This window comes from Empidonax traillii, unplaced genomic scaffold (assembly GCF_003031625.1).
Source record: "Empidonax traillii isolate 1590-97213 ecotype Southwest subspecies unplaced genomic scaffold, ASM303162v1 scaffold496:size689020, whole genome shotgun sequence".
Classification (NCBI taxonomy): Eukaryota; Metazoa; Chordata; class Aves; order Passeriformes; family Tyrannidae; genus Empidonax; species Empidonax traillii.
In genome coordinates, this window is record NW_020955689.1 from 516,166 (window position 1) to 531,827 (window position 15,662).

The following is a 15,662-nucleotide window of genomic DNA, read 5'->3' on the forward strand; positions in this document are numbered from 1 at the left end:
AATTGCAGTTCAGTTTAGATTAAGGAACATTAAAGTCAAGAACAAAGGACATAAAAGAATTAACAGTGCAGTTGTTTTCAGCACTATGAACAGAATATGGGTAAGGGCTAGAAACTTTTTTTTACAGTTCAATTACTGAAAAATTGACAACTGATTCTATGTTCTGAGGAGTGGTTCATATATAACCTAGTACACAAATGGAAAGATCAAATACATCTCCTTTAAAGTGTCTTTCAGTTTATTCTAGCATATCATAGGAAAATATGTACTTAAAAAAAAAATCATCCACTGCCTGATTTTTTTTTGTTTTACAAAGCACCATAACACAATCCTGTAGCGCCAAACTTTAACTGTATTAGTTTGAATCATAAGAAAATACTCCCTGAGTTATCCTGGTTGACTTTCTGTTCTAATTGCGAGGCAGAAAGAAGACTAATGGAAGTCAAAACTGATACCACTAAAGAAACCCTTCCTTTTTTCTTCCATCAGCTTCTGAGTGCTTGAATCCTCAACATACTCTTCACTGATACAACTTAGTTCCCTCAAGTACATCCTGCACTCTCCTTTCACATTCTGCTAACCCCTCTCCATGGACAGGCAGGGAACGGAATATAGTGTGCTGAAGTAGCCTTTCTAATTATTGCATCAGTAAACCGAATGTTAGGCAATGTCCTGAAAAGTCTTTTTTATTTTGCTTTCAGAAGGTGTTGGAGAACTTACAGTTTCAAGTTTTCATGCACGTTCTTGGTAGCATGTAATAATTTCATCATTATTCTGAATCATATTGGCCTCACTTAGGACACCTATTTGAAGGTCACAGCATAAACTTAAGCATGTTTTCTTGAAGCATCGCCTAAGCGACAAACACTATTGCTATACGTACTTTAGGGTGACATCTCAGGACCCGCACAACCATCATTAAAGCACTCTAACTCATTGCAGGGGACACGACTTCCACCTGAAGGAACAGAGTGCTTTTATGCAAATGTTTCTTTGGAGGAAATACAAATTAGCATTTTCAGAAAATTCAACTATCCTTGCAGCATGTATCTGTGAAAGCAGTGCCATATAGCTCAAAGGCAGTGCTGTGTAGAAACAACACTCTAAGAGAGCCCAGTGCTGGACCAGCTGCCTCGTTGGCTTCCTGCTAGCAGATATCCAACAGATTCTTGCTCTCAGAAAATTCTTTCCAGCATCAGCAGCCATAGGACTCATGCGAAGAAAAGCAGAAATATGTGTATTTGCGTAATACTGGTGCTTCTGATATGCTTTTTATGCCCCAATAAAGAAATTACAGCATACAGAGAACACCACAGCATTTGGAGGAGAGGGTGGCATATGTGAAAATGAAGATGCTTTATTACTAGGTCTAATAATGCTTTCCTTTTCATTGAAGGCTTGTAAATACTATCCCCTACACTCCAATAATACTTATAAATACAACCCTCTTAATAAATTTAACATGATTCATTTTGTAGCAGTGATATATTTTAAATTAATATTTCTGAGATGCTGAAAAATTCATGATTGTGCATTATTGGTCTTTGCAGCTCAAGTCCAACAAAATTGAACAGTTAAGTGTTTGTTATATTGTTACCTGGCAAAAGATACATTACACTGTCTCTGCTCCTGCAGAGGTACCAAATATATACACGCATTACAGTAGCTGAGTACTTTCTTGAGCAATGAGAAATATTACTTACAAGGAAAAACCTTTATTCACATGGGTGACTGATATTTAGGGGTTATAGAGAATACTACACTGTATCAGGAAAATTTCCACATAAAGTCAAGTTGATTCTGGAAAAAGTTGATTACAGCTTACCCATTTACTTCAGCATGCTTGGCCTGGGCCTACCCTTTGGACTCTATCAGTGACTCTTTACACATACATAAGCTTTTCTATTGCTAAGTATGTGCACACCTTTCATACAGCTTTGTTGGACATTTAGATATTTGACCACATTTTATGTAGAATTTTAAGTGATTTCTCTGCCGTAATATGAAAAGATGCTGTCTGTAATAAAATAAGTAAACTTGAACTGTAAAGGACACCATTTAGAAATGAACTACTTAGTTACTTTTCAAGTGCCCACTCTAATTATTAACAACTTTGCTATTTATTTTATTAGGTTTCCCCATATTTAACAAATAGAAAGTTGATTTCCTTGAAGACAGAAAAATTATACCTCCTTGAATATTAAGACAGCCCTCTGATTTCCATAGGCATCTCCAAGAATAGAAAAGCATAAAACTATCTATAGATGAAATTAAAATAGTGGCATTCAAGAAGTCTGTGAAGTTCCTTTGGCCATCAGACAGATATATATATTTACACAAGTATATAGAGTTTTAAAATTTGCCACACTGTGACAGATTATTCTCACTGCTTAACTGCTATTATTATCCACTACAGAAGATGAACTACATCAATCAAATGCTGAAAATTAATGAAGGCTACTGACTTCATTGCATTCTGAGCAGCTGCAAAAATCCATCTGCTTGCAGATTACCAAATGCAGATCTGCAACTTGCATAACTGACTAGGTATATTTATTTCTTTCATACAATTACAACAATTCAAAACGTGCACATACACACAAAATTTTTGTGCATAAAGAAACCAAAACTAAACAAAAATTTCCTCAATTAAGTCAATAGGCCAAAGGTTTCATTCAGCTCTTCTCAAGGAGACTTCTCCACTAATTAAGCAGGGAAAGGGGAAAAAAAAAAAGAGGAGGAAAAAACCCCAACCCCCTTAAAACCCAGGTTCATGGTGCACTGGGTGAAGAACTGGTTGAAGGGCTCAAAGGGTTGAATTGATCTACATCTGGCTAGTGACCAGTCCACTCGAGCTGTTCTTCTGCACTCAATTCTAGGGCCAATTCTGTTCAATACTTGCATCAATGGTCTGGATGCAGAAGCTGAATGCACAGTTAGTAAGTCTGTGGACTGTTTTAAACTAGGAGGTGCTGTTGACTTTCAAGGAACAAGAGGCCTTACACAAGGATCTGGATAGACTGGAGTATTGGGTAATCATCAACAGCATGAAATTTGACAAGAACAAATGGCAGGTTCTGCACCTGGGACAGAGCAACACCAGATACAAGTCTAAACTGAGAGAGGAGCTGCTGCAGAGAGGGGTCTGGAGGTGCTGGTTGACAGGAGGCTCAACAGCAGTCAGGAGTTTGTGCCCTAGCAGCCAACAGGGCAAATCATGCCCTGGAATGCCCCAAACACAGTACAACCAGATGCTCAAAAGAAGTGACTACCCTGCTGTATTTAATGCTGGTGTGGACCCTAGGTATTGTGTGATTATAGCTCTCATCACTTAAAAAAGGATATTAGGGTACTTGAATGCACCCATAGGAAGGCACCAAAGCTGGGGAGCAGGATGGCAGGCATGTACTCTGAGGAGCAGCTGAGGGCATGGGGTTTGTCTGGTTTGGAGATGTGGAGGCTGAGGGATGACCTCACTGCTCCCTACAGCTTCCTGAGGAGGGGAAGTGGTCTCCAAAGTGGACAACCACCAATGTCTAAAGGAGAGCACATGATCAGTGTTAGTCTCTGTGCCCAGGAGGCCCAGGGATCTGTCCCTTTTCTTGGTGGCCATGCCCTGGATGCAGCTGCTGGGAGTCCCTTTAAAGTAATATGGACATTTAGACCACGTAAGTAAAGGGGTTTGTACTATACATGTTGCTTTGGATGTAGGGATGTCAGAGGTGGAAAAAAGGCTTTTGGTTCCCTCTGCATGAACTCTGCACACATGCAGAGAGCACGTGGGATTTGGACACCATTCCTCACCAATGCAATAATGCATTTGCTTACAGTGAGGTCTTTTCCTTACTGAGGTCTCCTTGGAGGTAAGAGTAGTATGGACAATGCTGTTAAAGCCATGCTTTGACTTCTGGACTTCTGGTCAGCCCTGAAGTGGTCAGGCACTAGATGGGTGCTGTAGGTCCCTATCAACTCAGCTATTCTATTCTAAAAGGAACATACACACATGCACAAAAACCTAACAGAAACAAACAACCAAACGAAAACCCCAAAGCCTACAGCAAAAGGAGCTCATAGTACCACAAAAGTGCTGCTAATAATTGTAATTTCTAGTACTCAGGAAACTGTTTCAGAGGAGCTGATGTTGCAACTCAAACATTTCAGTAGAGCTGAAATTTTCCTATAGTGTAATCTACTGAGTATCTACTTAATGAGTAAAATTTCACTAAACATGCAGTCTGGATAGTTGAGGAAATTTATGACAAGATAAAAGTCTTCCATCATTAATTCAAGAATTAATAGTAATTTCAGTTTTTAGATACAAAACTAGCTTTCATTTATAGCATTTTTTTAGTCCATAAAAAAGGTTCAGTTCTCAAAAGTAAAGAATGAAAAACGAAAAGAACTTTGCACAAGTGGCATTGAAATGTCAATACATAAATTCAGTGAACACTAAATTCACCAAAAATAAAAGTTAAAAAAATTAAACCTTCTAAGAATATCCTAATAATGGAAAAATCTTTGCAATATATGGAACAGAGATGAATAGTCCCATTTTCTTCAGAATCTATTTTATTCCAGTCACTTGGAAGATATTCACTCAGACATAAGAATATGTTGCAAATAAATAAAAAATTAAGATCTTTCTACTGCCTTTCATAGAAAAAAAGAGAAACCCCCAAACAAAAACTCAAACTAATAAAAATTATCTATCTACAAGAAATAAAAAATGAAGTAATGAAGCAAGTTTTTAAAGACACAAAGGACAAACCATTCTGAGAGAAATGACTACCCCTAGACATTCACAGATCAGGTCAAGGATTTAGCTTTACTTGTCTTATTTGCTCAAAAGAACATAGATAATACTGGCAATTGCTCCAAATGAAATATTATTTGTGAATCTGAAGAAATAACTTACAGATCATATGAAGCAGAAAAATATTATTGAAAAGGGAATATGAAGACACTCAGTATTGATGCTGGTATTAAAATATTAGTTCAAAATACATTTCAACCAAGTGCCAGCAACTGAGTTAATAGCAGACATTTCCCAAGCCTATACAGACTGGAAACAAAAGGACAGGGGAGGGACAGATGTAGCTTCAAGGGATATTAATATCTTTGTTCTCACTACACTTTCAAAAATATTATTATATTTGAAAATATTAAAATCTAATCTTGAAAATTTGGCACTTCATATACTACTAAGACCATAAGATTGATTAGTGACTTCTACCTAGCAAGAAGGCTAAAATAGCAGCTACTCTGATTCTTCTATCTCTGACTTAATGAAAAATGTGATTGTTGATCTCTGGCATCTGCAGTGCTTCTTTCCACTACTCATAGGGCCCTGCAAAACACTTGCAAGTGTAGGTTTACGATACTGCTGGGCATTAAGTAACGCAGGTTTAACATTAACGTGACAGTTGTAGCAAAAATGTGTGACCACCACGGTAAAAATGTCAGACAGAAATGAAGCAACCGCTCAGAGCTGCCATGCACAGTGGTAAAGATCACTGAAATAATTATCAGAAGGCCCCTCTGAATAGTAACATTAAGTAGGTTAGCGTCTCTTTTTGTTTTTAATTTTTGATTCCCATAGACCTGTAATTTTCAAGTAATCTGGTTTATGCAATGAGATAGACAAGCAAGCCACGAATATTAATACTAGTGAACAAAGAATGTTCATGAGTCAAGCCTTTTGCTAATAACTCTTGAGTAGAAATACTTGTGAATCTGCCTCAGCTGTACTTTGTCTAGCAGACATGTAGTCTCAGTATAGTCAGTACTCAGAATAGTCTCAGTACACCTTGTGGTTGCCGTGCAATTGGCTCAGCTGGTTATTCATCAGATGCTCACTGTACAGCAGAAGTAAAATTAACCATTTCAGCACATTTCTGTGGTAATTACCAGAACAATATTAGCAAAAACATATCTTCAGGTAGAAGCCAGCATCTCTGACAAGCATGCCTGATCTAGACCCACAAATAATGAATGCTCGGGCTTTGGAGAGCTAAGTCAGCTTTGCCTTTCAAACTCCTGCACCATACCTGCCCAGTAGTTTCTGTGGAATATCCACGTTTCTGTGACAGCACTAATTTCTTTCCACAGACTATTGCTAAGGAAAAGGGAATCCAATCGAGCAGTGATGGTCCTAGATCTCCAACCCAGTAATTTACAACACTGCCATTTTCAATTCTTTTGTAGCAGTATTTTGTCCTACTGCTGCTGACATGCTACTAAACACATTTAATTCGCTTTTATGACTACTGACAGGTTTATTCCATTGCAGTCAGACAATGCTGGTCTCAAAGAAAATCTACAGTGATTTCTATTTGTGATGCACAAGTGCATCCCAAAGTGGAAATAAAAAGCTATTCTCTTTGGAGTATTATCATCTCAAGGCTCAGGGTACTGCTTTGCAAAAACCCACAAAAATAATTTTAGGAAGGGAATAATTTCTTCTCACCAATTTTCCTAACTTGCTTACTATTGAATGCTTCAGTGTGTGCAGAGTTATTTTCATATATCTCATCTAGGATAATGGAAGACCATTAACTCGATAGTTCTCTCTCAGGGAAGTATATCCTGAACCATACTAGATAAAGCCGATATTTTCAGGCCTCCTGAAAAAGGTATAACTTGGGCTTAGTAAATGGAAAAAAACCCTAACTTAGGAAGCATAAAAAGAGTGTTAATGTTCTTAATGACATGAACTCTGAACACCATAAAAGTAGATACAGACATCTAACATGACACTGAAACACTTGGCTTCCAGTACATGTGTGGAGGGAGTTCCTTACACTTAGCAGTTAAGGCTCTCTGAACAAGAGACCTAGTTTGCATAATCTGCAGATTTCCATTCCAAATCTGAAAGCTTGGTCTGTGGAAGTTCTCCAGCTGTAGAAGCTCACAAGTGCACGAGGTCTCACAGACTCCTCACCTTATGCTCATGTTGGACTCTTCTTACTAAACCATATGGAATGCTATCATTAGTTTGCTTTTAGGTTCTATCCAGTTTATTTCAACCACTTAGGCCAGTTCTCAGATGATACGAAATAAAAGTCCTTTTTGCCCTCATTGTTATCCTCCCTTCAGTCTTTTTGCTGGAGTTCTGTGTCTCCCACCATGTGAAACAGAGGTGGAGGTAAGTTTGCAGCATACTTCTGATGCTGCCCTAAAACCCATACTGAGTGCCTCTATGGAAACTAGTAAAAACATTTTCTGTAAATTCACATTATAGTTATTGTACGTTTTTCCTCTTTTGTAGAAAAGCACTAAGACTAATTTTAAGTGATGAAATGCAAACATGCAAATAATCTTGATATTTACTGTGAATGTTTGAAGACAGCCTTCACACAAATGCTTAATAACATTGTACAGTCACACTTCTACATAATCTACACTGACTTCACTTGTTAGCAAGTCCTGTGAGGGAGACATGGGAAAGTCATCCTGTACACCTCCTGCTTGTCTAGGGAAACTGCATCAGCAGTACTTTCCTTCTCTGAGTATGTACAGATCAAAGTGGATATCTACTGCAACTTATTGCCCAAATAATTTGTTAGAAAATGTCTTTCAGAGGGTACAGGTGGAATCAAGAAGCCCTGAGATATTTTAACAGCAATAGTGACAACACAGCTTACCCAACCTTCCAGGCAAATTAATTTAGAGAATTACACATCAGTGTGCAGCACTGCACCCTGAATGCTGTTTGGGAATTCTACAGTAGAATGAATCTCTTTTCAGTCTTCTAAAAATTTTCAGTAACTGTTTCATCACTTGATTATCTATTTGAGTAAAAAGTGAACTTACACCCTTTGAGACCTGAACAGGATTTTATATGTTTCCTTTGAACTAATCTGCTCTTTGAATGTTTAGCTACATTGATTTCAGTTTCAGAAAAATTAGCAACAGCTAGAACACTTGGAACAGGAAAGTGGTTTCTTTTCCTTCCTACTGTCATGAACTAGATGAGACAGTAAAAGCAGTCAAACAAATGACCATGGATATGATTTGCTGAGGAGCTGTTCTTTGAAGTGTTGTTTAATAAAAAGGAAGCTTTAAGAGTCAAGCACATATGAGAAAGTACTTCTGCATGCCAGAAATCCCCAGGTGAGCCTAGTGACTCACACCTTCCAGGCTTTGAGGTAGTACAGCTGGATCACTGAGCTTGTTCCTCAAAGTCAACAGAAGCATAGAGCAATTTTTCCAGTGATGTAGGGAGTAGGCAAAAACACACACCTCCCAACGTCTGCACCCACCCAAAGAACAGAAAAACTGAAGAAAATATCATAAAAAGAAAATAAAATTTGAAAACCACCAACTCCCATCATTTCAGAGGTAAATTAACTGTCTAGCATTAACTGGACCTTAACTTTCTGACCAAAAGCAGAAAAAACGGTTCTACAGAAAACACAAGGTTTGTTTGGGCTTTCAATAATATTCTCCACAGAAGCGATTTTCTAGGGATAACTGAAGCATATCACTGGCCTGAAGCAGCTTGTGCTGAGTTTCCTACGCCCCCAGTAGGGAGCAAGTGTGTGGGAGTGAATCCAGAGCTAAATGTTTGCTTCTAACATTCACAGTAACAGTTTGAGGTAGATGGTATTGTTCATCATTCTTTTCCCAACCATTCCTTTTTTCTTCTCCCTCAATAATGGACATGTTTCTTGAAACACAGGCTTTTAGGGCCCTGCAGTGCACAAAGAGTTCTAAATAGATTTGTTGTATTTTAATTTCTGAGAGCTCAGTTTCCAACAAATGAGGAATATTTTCTGATTGCAGATGATGTCAGGGTTTTTTCATCCTCCAAGAATTTGGCAAGACAAATTTTCTGCTTTATTTTCAATTACATCTGCTATGTCACTCTCAAATGCCTGTTCTTACTGTTGAGGTCAGTGCCTTATGCCTGATGTATAGATGTTCTGTGATGCTTAGGCTCCAACCATGAGCATCTGAAATAAATTAAGAGGATGACACAATAGACTTTTATTCTTGTGTACTCTTATATGGAGCTTCAGTGTCTGAGAGTAGGAAATATTTCTATTAGTTTTTGACTTAAGAAGCTACCTTGAATGCCAGTGATAAAGTTTGTTCCCAATTGAAATAGAGCAAATCAAGAACCTTCTCCTGGAGGAAGACTTCAAGAGGTGATTTTTAATTTAGAGTTTTGTTATTTTTTCTGCACTTGCACAGTGGGCTAGCTTTTCATTTTTTACACGTGCAAGAATGACTAGAGAAAATATCTAGAGATATTCCAACACGAATCACGTGATTTTAATGTGATCTACTCAAACTCTAAAGTTATGACACTACATTTTTGTTGGGACACATTTTTACTTAACGAAGTTACCGGGTGTTGATTCACATCTTTAAAAAAAAAAAAATTAGCTTTTTTATATTATGATGAGCCCTGAGATTATTAATACCCTCAACTCTGCATAGCAACTGTTTCTATGGCGGTGCAAGTTTAAATTCTGAACAGTAAAGTAATAAAACCAATCTCTCATATCACATGGCCCATAAGTGTGGTTTTATCAGGCTGGAGTCTTTCCCTCTTCCATCCTTTAAAGCTAAACTAACTCAGTATGCTGCCACAAAACACAGCAACAGACTACACTCAGGTCATCCCTTGCCATCTACGTAGTGGCTTTAACCAGTCAAACCCAAGTAACTGCCAAGGACAGGAGAGCCCAAAAACATCACTTTTCAGTGTTAACCCGAGGAAAAACCAAAATACCAAACAGGAAAACATCCTCATTTATTTCAGAAGGACTCCAGACAGCAAGCTGCATCTAATCAAGATGAGGCCAGGTAAAGGCTGACAATTTCAGTCTGTCAACTGACTGAGGCTGATTGGAAAGTTTGTATCCAGATGGAGAAGCATCCACATTCACCCTCTCAACAAGTCAGTATGATGTTCCACAGCATAAGGAAGAAATGCACTAGCCAAATTTGTTGAGATACAGTTAAGTATCATAATGAGCAAGAAAGCCAAATTTGAAATAAATTAACAAATAAACAAAAAAAAAGCTTATTACAAACCAAAATGATTACGAGTGAAGCCTGGAATAAAAAGAACATGCCTTGCAAATAAGAACAGATGCAAAATGTAATCAGTGAACTAAAACTGAGCTGCAGAATACTTCAGCCAACTTGGCAGGCAAAGACACAAACATAGTCTGTTCTGTCTCCAGGTCTCTCATGGGTCTATTATTTTACTCTGATGCTTGGAGGATGAACTGACTTTAGGAAGAAAGTCTGCCATCAGAGATTCTCCTCTAGACATGATCTCCTGATGCTTCAATGGCTAATATTTTCCTCTTTGTCAGTATATTCTCTCCTTTCTTTATACAAAGAGTCTACCTTGATAAGTCAACTGGATAAAAACAGTGTCCTAAATGGCTTGATGCTTTTGCCCTTCCATTTTATTCTTTTTCAGTGGTTCTTTCTGCTCATTTCATCTTCAAGGAAACAAACTTGGACACTCTGTAAGAACAGCCTCAGTTCATTTTAACTATTTGTTCCTCTTTTTACCTCTCAAATGTAACCTTAATACATTAAGGTCTGACAGACTATTAAAAAGCCTCCAAAACAAAGCTCTACAGTGGAAGGAAAAGTGTATGAGATCCTATCCTGTTAGAAAAAAATCCATTTCATATGTAGTAATGGAAACACTGAAGTCATTTTTCCTTCTCTGTTTTAGGCAAAGGACTTAAATATCTGTATTGAAAGCTTTCTGAAATGAGAACAGACTAGATAAGGTTTATATACTTTTATTTCATTCAATAACTTAGAATTGGCCAATGACAAAATAATGTTTATTGCCTTTAAATGTGTATAAATTCACGCTATTTTAGTTAACAACTAAAAAACATTAGACTCTTCCTCCATCAGACTAGAGAATCTATATGGAAAAAGAGCTTTACTTTTATTTATTGAATTAAATTGCTAAAAATTTTGTTTCACATGTATTTCTATATATGTGTGAAGTATAATATTAAAGTTTTGGTACCTTTTAAGTTCAGAAAATCAGGTCTCAGGCAAGAGGTCTCATTTGAAAAAAACCTAATCATACAGATATGTGCAACAGAATTAAACATTTGCCACTGCTAGAGCACTTTTCATCAGTATGTAGTGATGAATGGCACATTTACATTCATGCCATATGTTTCTACATATGTCATAGTACAAAGCACTCCAGTGACCCTCTATTTACTGACAGAAGACAGAAAAATCACAGGATACAACAGTTAGGGTTGTTTAATGTCTACTTTCAAAGTCATTGCAGTAATTGTTGCATGTTCCACTTCTTTTAAAAAAAAATGAAGAGAGAGCAGAGAGGAAAGAGGAGAGAGGGTAGAAAGACACCTCGTACACTTGACCTTAATGAGACAGCCTATGAATATGCATAATGATTTCTCAAACTGTTTGAAGATGAGCAGCTTTAGGCAAAAGAATTGTACTAGAAAGGGGATAGGGTAAGTACCACTCAAATGGAGCCATTATGCTTGTAGCTATTTGGATCCTGAAATGAGATAAAAGCTACATCACAGAGGCATAAAGACTTCAGGACCAATACAAAAAATTAACTGACATGCCTTCTGGTAAAATAGAATATGAAACCTTTCAGTTCTACTTTGCATCAGTACTCTAAATGATGAAGCAGAAGAAACAGCAGGCTAATATTTCCCTATACTCAGCATAAAGCCTCAAGCAACTACAGGAGTGCTGATCTGCCTTTTGCACCGACATCCCATACAGCCATTAGGATAAATAACTAAGTCCTTATGATCCCTCTGCTTATTCCTCACTCTCAACTCTGAAAATTCTTGCAGGACAAATGCACAAGATCTGAAAAAATTTGCTGGTTTGACACCTTTTCCCCATCCTCCGTGTACCAAGCAGATATAAAAAAAAAAAAAAAAAAAAAAACAAACCAGAAAAAACTGGGAGTAATATCAACTTATTTCTTGTGTCTTTCTCAATAGACTGAAGCTAAATCCGCCAGAGGGAACTGAATCAGGCTTAGAGATTCAGAAATATCACATAGAGCAAGTGGTGAAGCCGTAATATACTGAAAGTTTACAGCTTCTAACAAACACCTTTAAAGAGCAATTCTTTCCACTGCAGCTACAGTTCTAATGACAGTTAAAGAGAAAACAGGAAAGGTCAGACTGCACACTGAGATAGGAGCCCTCCAATTTGAATCAGCCTAACTTTGCGTTGTGGACTTGCCTCTGAAAGAGGGTAAGATCTTAGCCTTAAGATGGCAGAGCTTTGGAAGAATTCCCTGTTGAATTCAGTCACAAAAGGCTAAACTGAACAGCAGTCTAATGGTTAAAAATTATGCCACATTACAACTTCAAAGAAATATTTTTTCCATAAGTATATTAATTTGAAAAGTTCCAACTTTCTACTTCTAAATATTTCCTATACTTCTTTTTATTAAAAAAAAAAAAAAAAGCAATAAGAAAAACCAAAACACCTTCATAAAGTTTACATAGTTCCTAGAGATAAGTCTTTGGGAAACTGCTGAACATCCGCCCTAAATTTTAAAAAGATGCTTTACTCCACCAGACTAGATAGTTTGATTGTGGTATCTCAGACATCTTCATTACACGATGAGGATATAAAATGTAAGTTCTTGGTTCCTCTTCACTATCAGAATACAGTACTGAGTACAAAGTTTATTTGGAGAAGACAAGGATGAGAACCGGAGGGGGGTTACTGCATTGACATCTGCGAAGGGCAGGTCTCATCATGAAACTCGACAGTTTACTAAATTAAGACACACTAAAGTTGAATATGGATTATGCCCAGAAATATGCCCAGACAGATGTCTACTTCACCATCATTTTCTTCTTTTTTTTTTTTTTTTTTTGGCACATTTGGCTATGCTAAAACCTTCTGACTAGAAACTCTGTAGGTGAGATGCTGATATAACGACGAAATAATGAAATCTGTGATTCAGTATTTGTGATACAATCTAGCAAAGGGCTAAACAGATAATTTCTCAGTATATCATTTCAGTGGCTTTTTGGGATATTGCACTTGCCACAAGAAGGTTTACAGTCGAGAGAGTGTAGCTTACTCTCCAGCATTTTGTACCAGTGAAACTATACTTCACTGAGGGTGAAGCAGTACATAACTGTTAATCCATCTTGTTTTGCAAAGACTAATACTAACTTCATAAGTTACCCTGACCTTGTGGACTCGTTTTGTCTAGGAATGAAACAATTACTTTTTAGTCATTGAGTTGTTCTTACTCGCTAGTTTCACCTAAATGAAAGAGGGGATATTTAAAATGTCTATGAGCATCTTGAGTAGTAATTTAAAACAAAGATGTTTGTTTAAAATAGTGGGAGAATAGAAACATTTAGATTTGCCACAGGCTAGAGAGGAAAATACAGTTAAGGATGTCTCTATTAAAATAAAATATCAGTACCCTATTATATGAAGAAATATTTAATTTTTTTTCACTTAGTATACTCCACATACTATTCAGTATAGCTAAACCTGTATGTTACTTAGTTTCACATTCATGAAAAAAAAAAGAAATATTGTAATTAATCTAGTTTTCTTTTTCAAATATAGTACTTGTAATACCATAAACTTGCAAAAAGTTTGATACTAAAATTATTTGAGAATTCTTCTTTTAATCTAACATGCTATAGTGCTTTTTGTTATATGACAAGATTTGTATCATTGCTACAGAGTTCTACAGAATTGTGTTACTGATGAAGAAAAGTCAAATCCTCAGGTAACCTCATTCTGTCCCTTCCCTAGTACACATATCATATCATTGCTGATAGAACTCTATATAGATTCAGAAAAAGATTTAAGGTGTTGTGAAATTTCTCCTAAAAATGTAGTTCTCTACTGTCCCATCTTCAGTGCCTCAGATGGCCACTAATTAAAAGAAAATTAAAGCTATAGCAGTTGCAATGTATAGTCACTACATAATATGTACACAGGTGATGAGCTTTATTAAGCTGTCTGAGAACAACTACCAGTTCCAGAAGCAGAGATTAAAATTACTTTAAATCAATTTTCACATATTTCTTGCGGTCATTTGCATTGTAATGAAGAAATAGTTTAAAACAGTTTTAAAACTGCAACAGTTACATGGATATTAGTGCAAAAAGCCTTTTTCTCATAGCAAAGAGTTGCTGATTAGAGCAATCCATTTGAAACAGAAAACTACATTTTTCCATAGTATTTGTCATATCCAAATGAAGGGAAAGAGCACTAAATCATGTATCCTAATGTTCATGATCTTCCACTGCTTAGGAAAAGGTCACATTTATGTACTTTGGAAATTTTTGTAGATGAGAAACATTAGTAAAATGAAACTATTACTTTTAGTTATCTCTTTTTATTTCCCAGTGTTGAACAAGCTACTGGGACCTTCTGTTGCATATTTATATTTATCATGAATGAGCAATCCTGTAGCAAGGGATGGATGTACTTTTCTGTCCAGGATACCGCTATGGTGGTATATTTTTAATTTACATCGCTAACCTTGAAGAGTAACCAAAAGCTATAGTTCACACTGAACACAGAGGTTCTGAATAGCAGAAATCTCTTAAATAGCAGCAATTCTTGGCATTGTTTCATGCAGCGTTTGCCTGACTAGTTACTGATACAATTCAAGTTGCTACTTATGATTTAAAAAGCTCTAAATGGCTCAGGATCTAAAAGGCTGCCTTTACACCTGTGTCCCAGAACAGATTTGACAGGTTGGATTGTCTGTCCAGTCCAAAGAGGATTGACAGCACTTCCAGAGCTTAGATCAAACTCGTTTTAAGGTATGCATTTATTATACAAATACATACATGAATGGCAGCATGAAACACTGGTATTATCTCCTGGTCTCCAGTTGGCTGTGTACCTATAAGCAGTTAATCTGGGGTCTGCTGCATGTGCCATGCATTCCTGCCCATCTCTCCCATCCAAGCGGGATAAACCCCACCCCACAGGCCCAGGTGTGTCCAGGTTTCTGCCCCCTAGAAGAGCTGTGGGAGCTTCAGCAATTTTAATCTCTAAAAATCCAGAGACATTTTCAACTTATGATAGTGCCTTCATGTTGCTGATGCTGAAATCTGAAGGCTTCATATGCCACATATCCAGTGCAAAAGAATGAAATTTAAACTTTTTATACAAACATTTGGGGAAAGCCAGAGGATATGTCTGTTATATCAGCTACCCAATATTTTATATCAGAAGAAGTGCTGAGACAACTGTCATGCATTAACAGAACAAAGAAATAATATACTATCACAGCAGAAAATTGCCCCTCCTTTTTTTTTTTTTTTTTTTTTAAATTATCTCATTTTCCTGCCATAGCATGGTAATGCAGATAACTAAGACAAGATACTTTCTGTGAGAATGTAAAGCAAGTGTTAAAAGTAGAAAACAGTACACACAACAAAATCAAAATAAGTTAATGTAATCCTATATATGATCTCCAGAGCTTAAATGGTGTTAGAAGGATGTATCTAGTTCAAAATACAGACAGTAAAGAAAACTCAAATGTTTTGTTTCTTTTGTAATTAATTTCTATTCCTTGCCTCTTGTGGTAAGTTGCTTTGTACAGTACCCCTTGAACCACAGACATTACCAAACTCAAATATGTTGATATAAAACACTTGTCATAAATA

The 15,662-nt window shown here is 36.8% G+C and overlaps 1 protein-coding gene across 1 annotated transcript in view; it reads right to left on the reverse strand.

Moving 5' to 3' along the window:
* The window catches only part of CNTNAP2 (contactin associated protein like 2), a gene marked incomplete at its 5' end in the record, with an annotated part of 444,129 nt that overhangs the window by 304,966 nt on the left and 123,501 nt on the right, over positions 1-15,662 (reverse strand). The window lies entirely within an intron of this gene.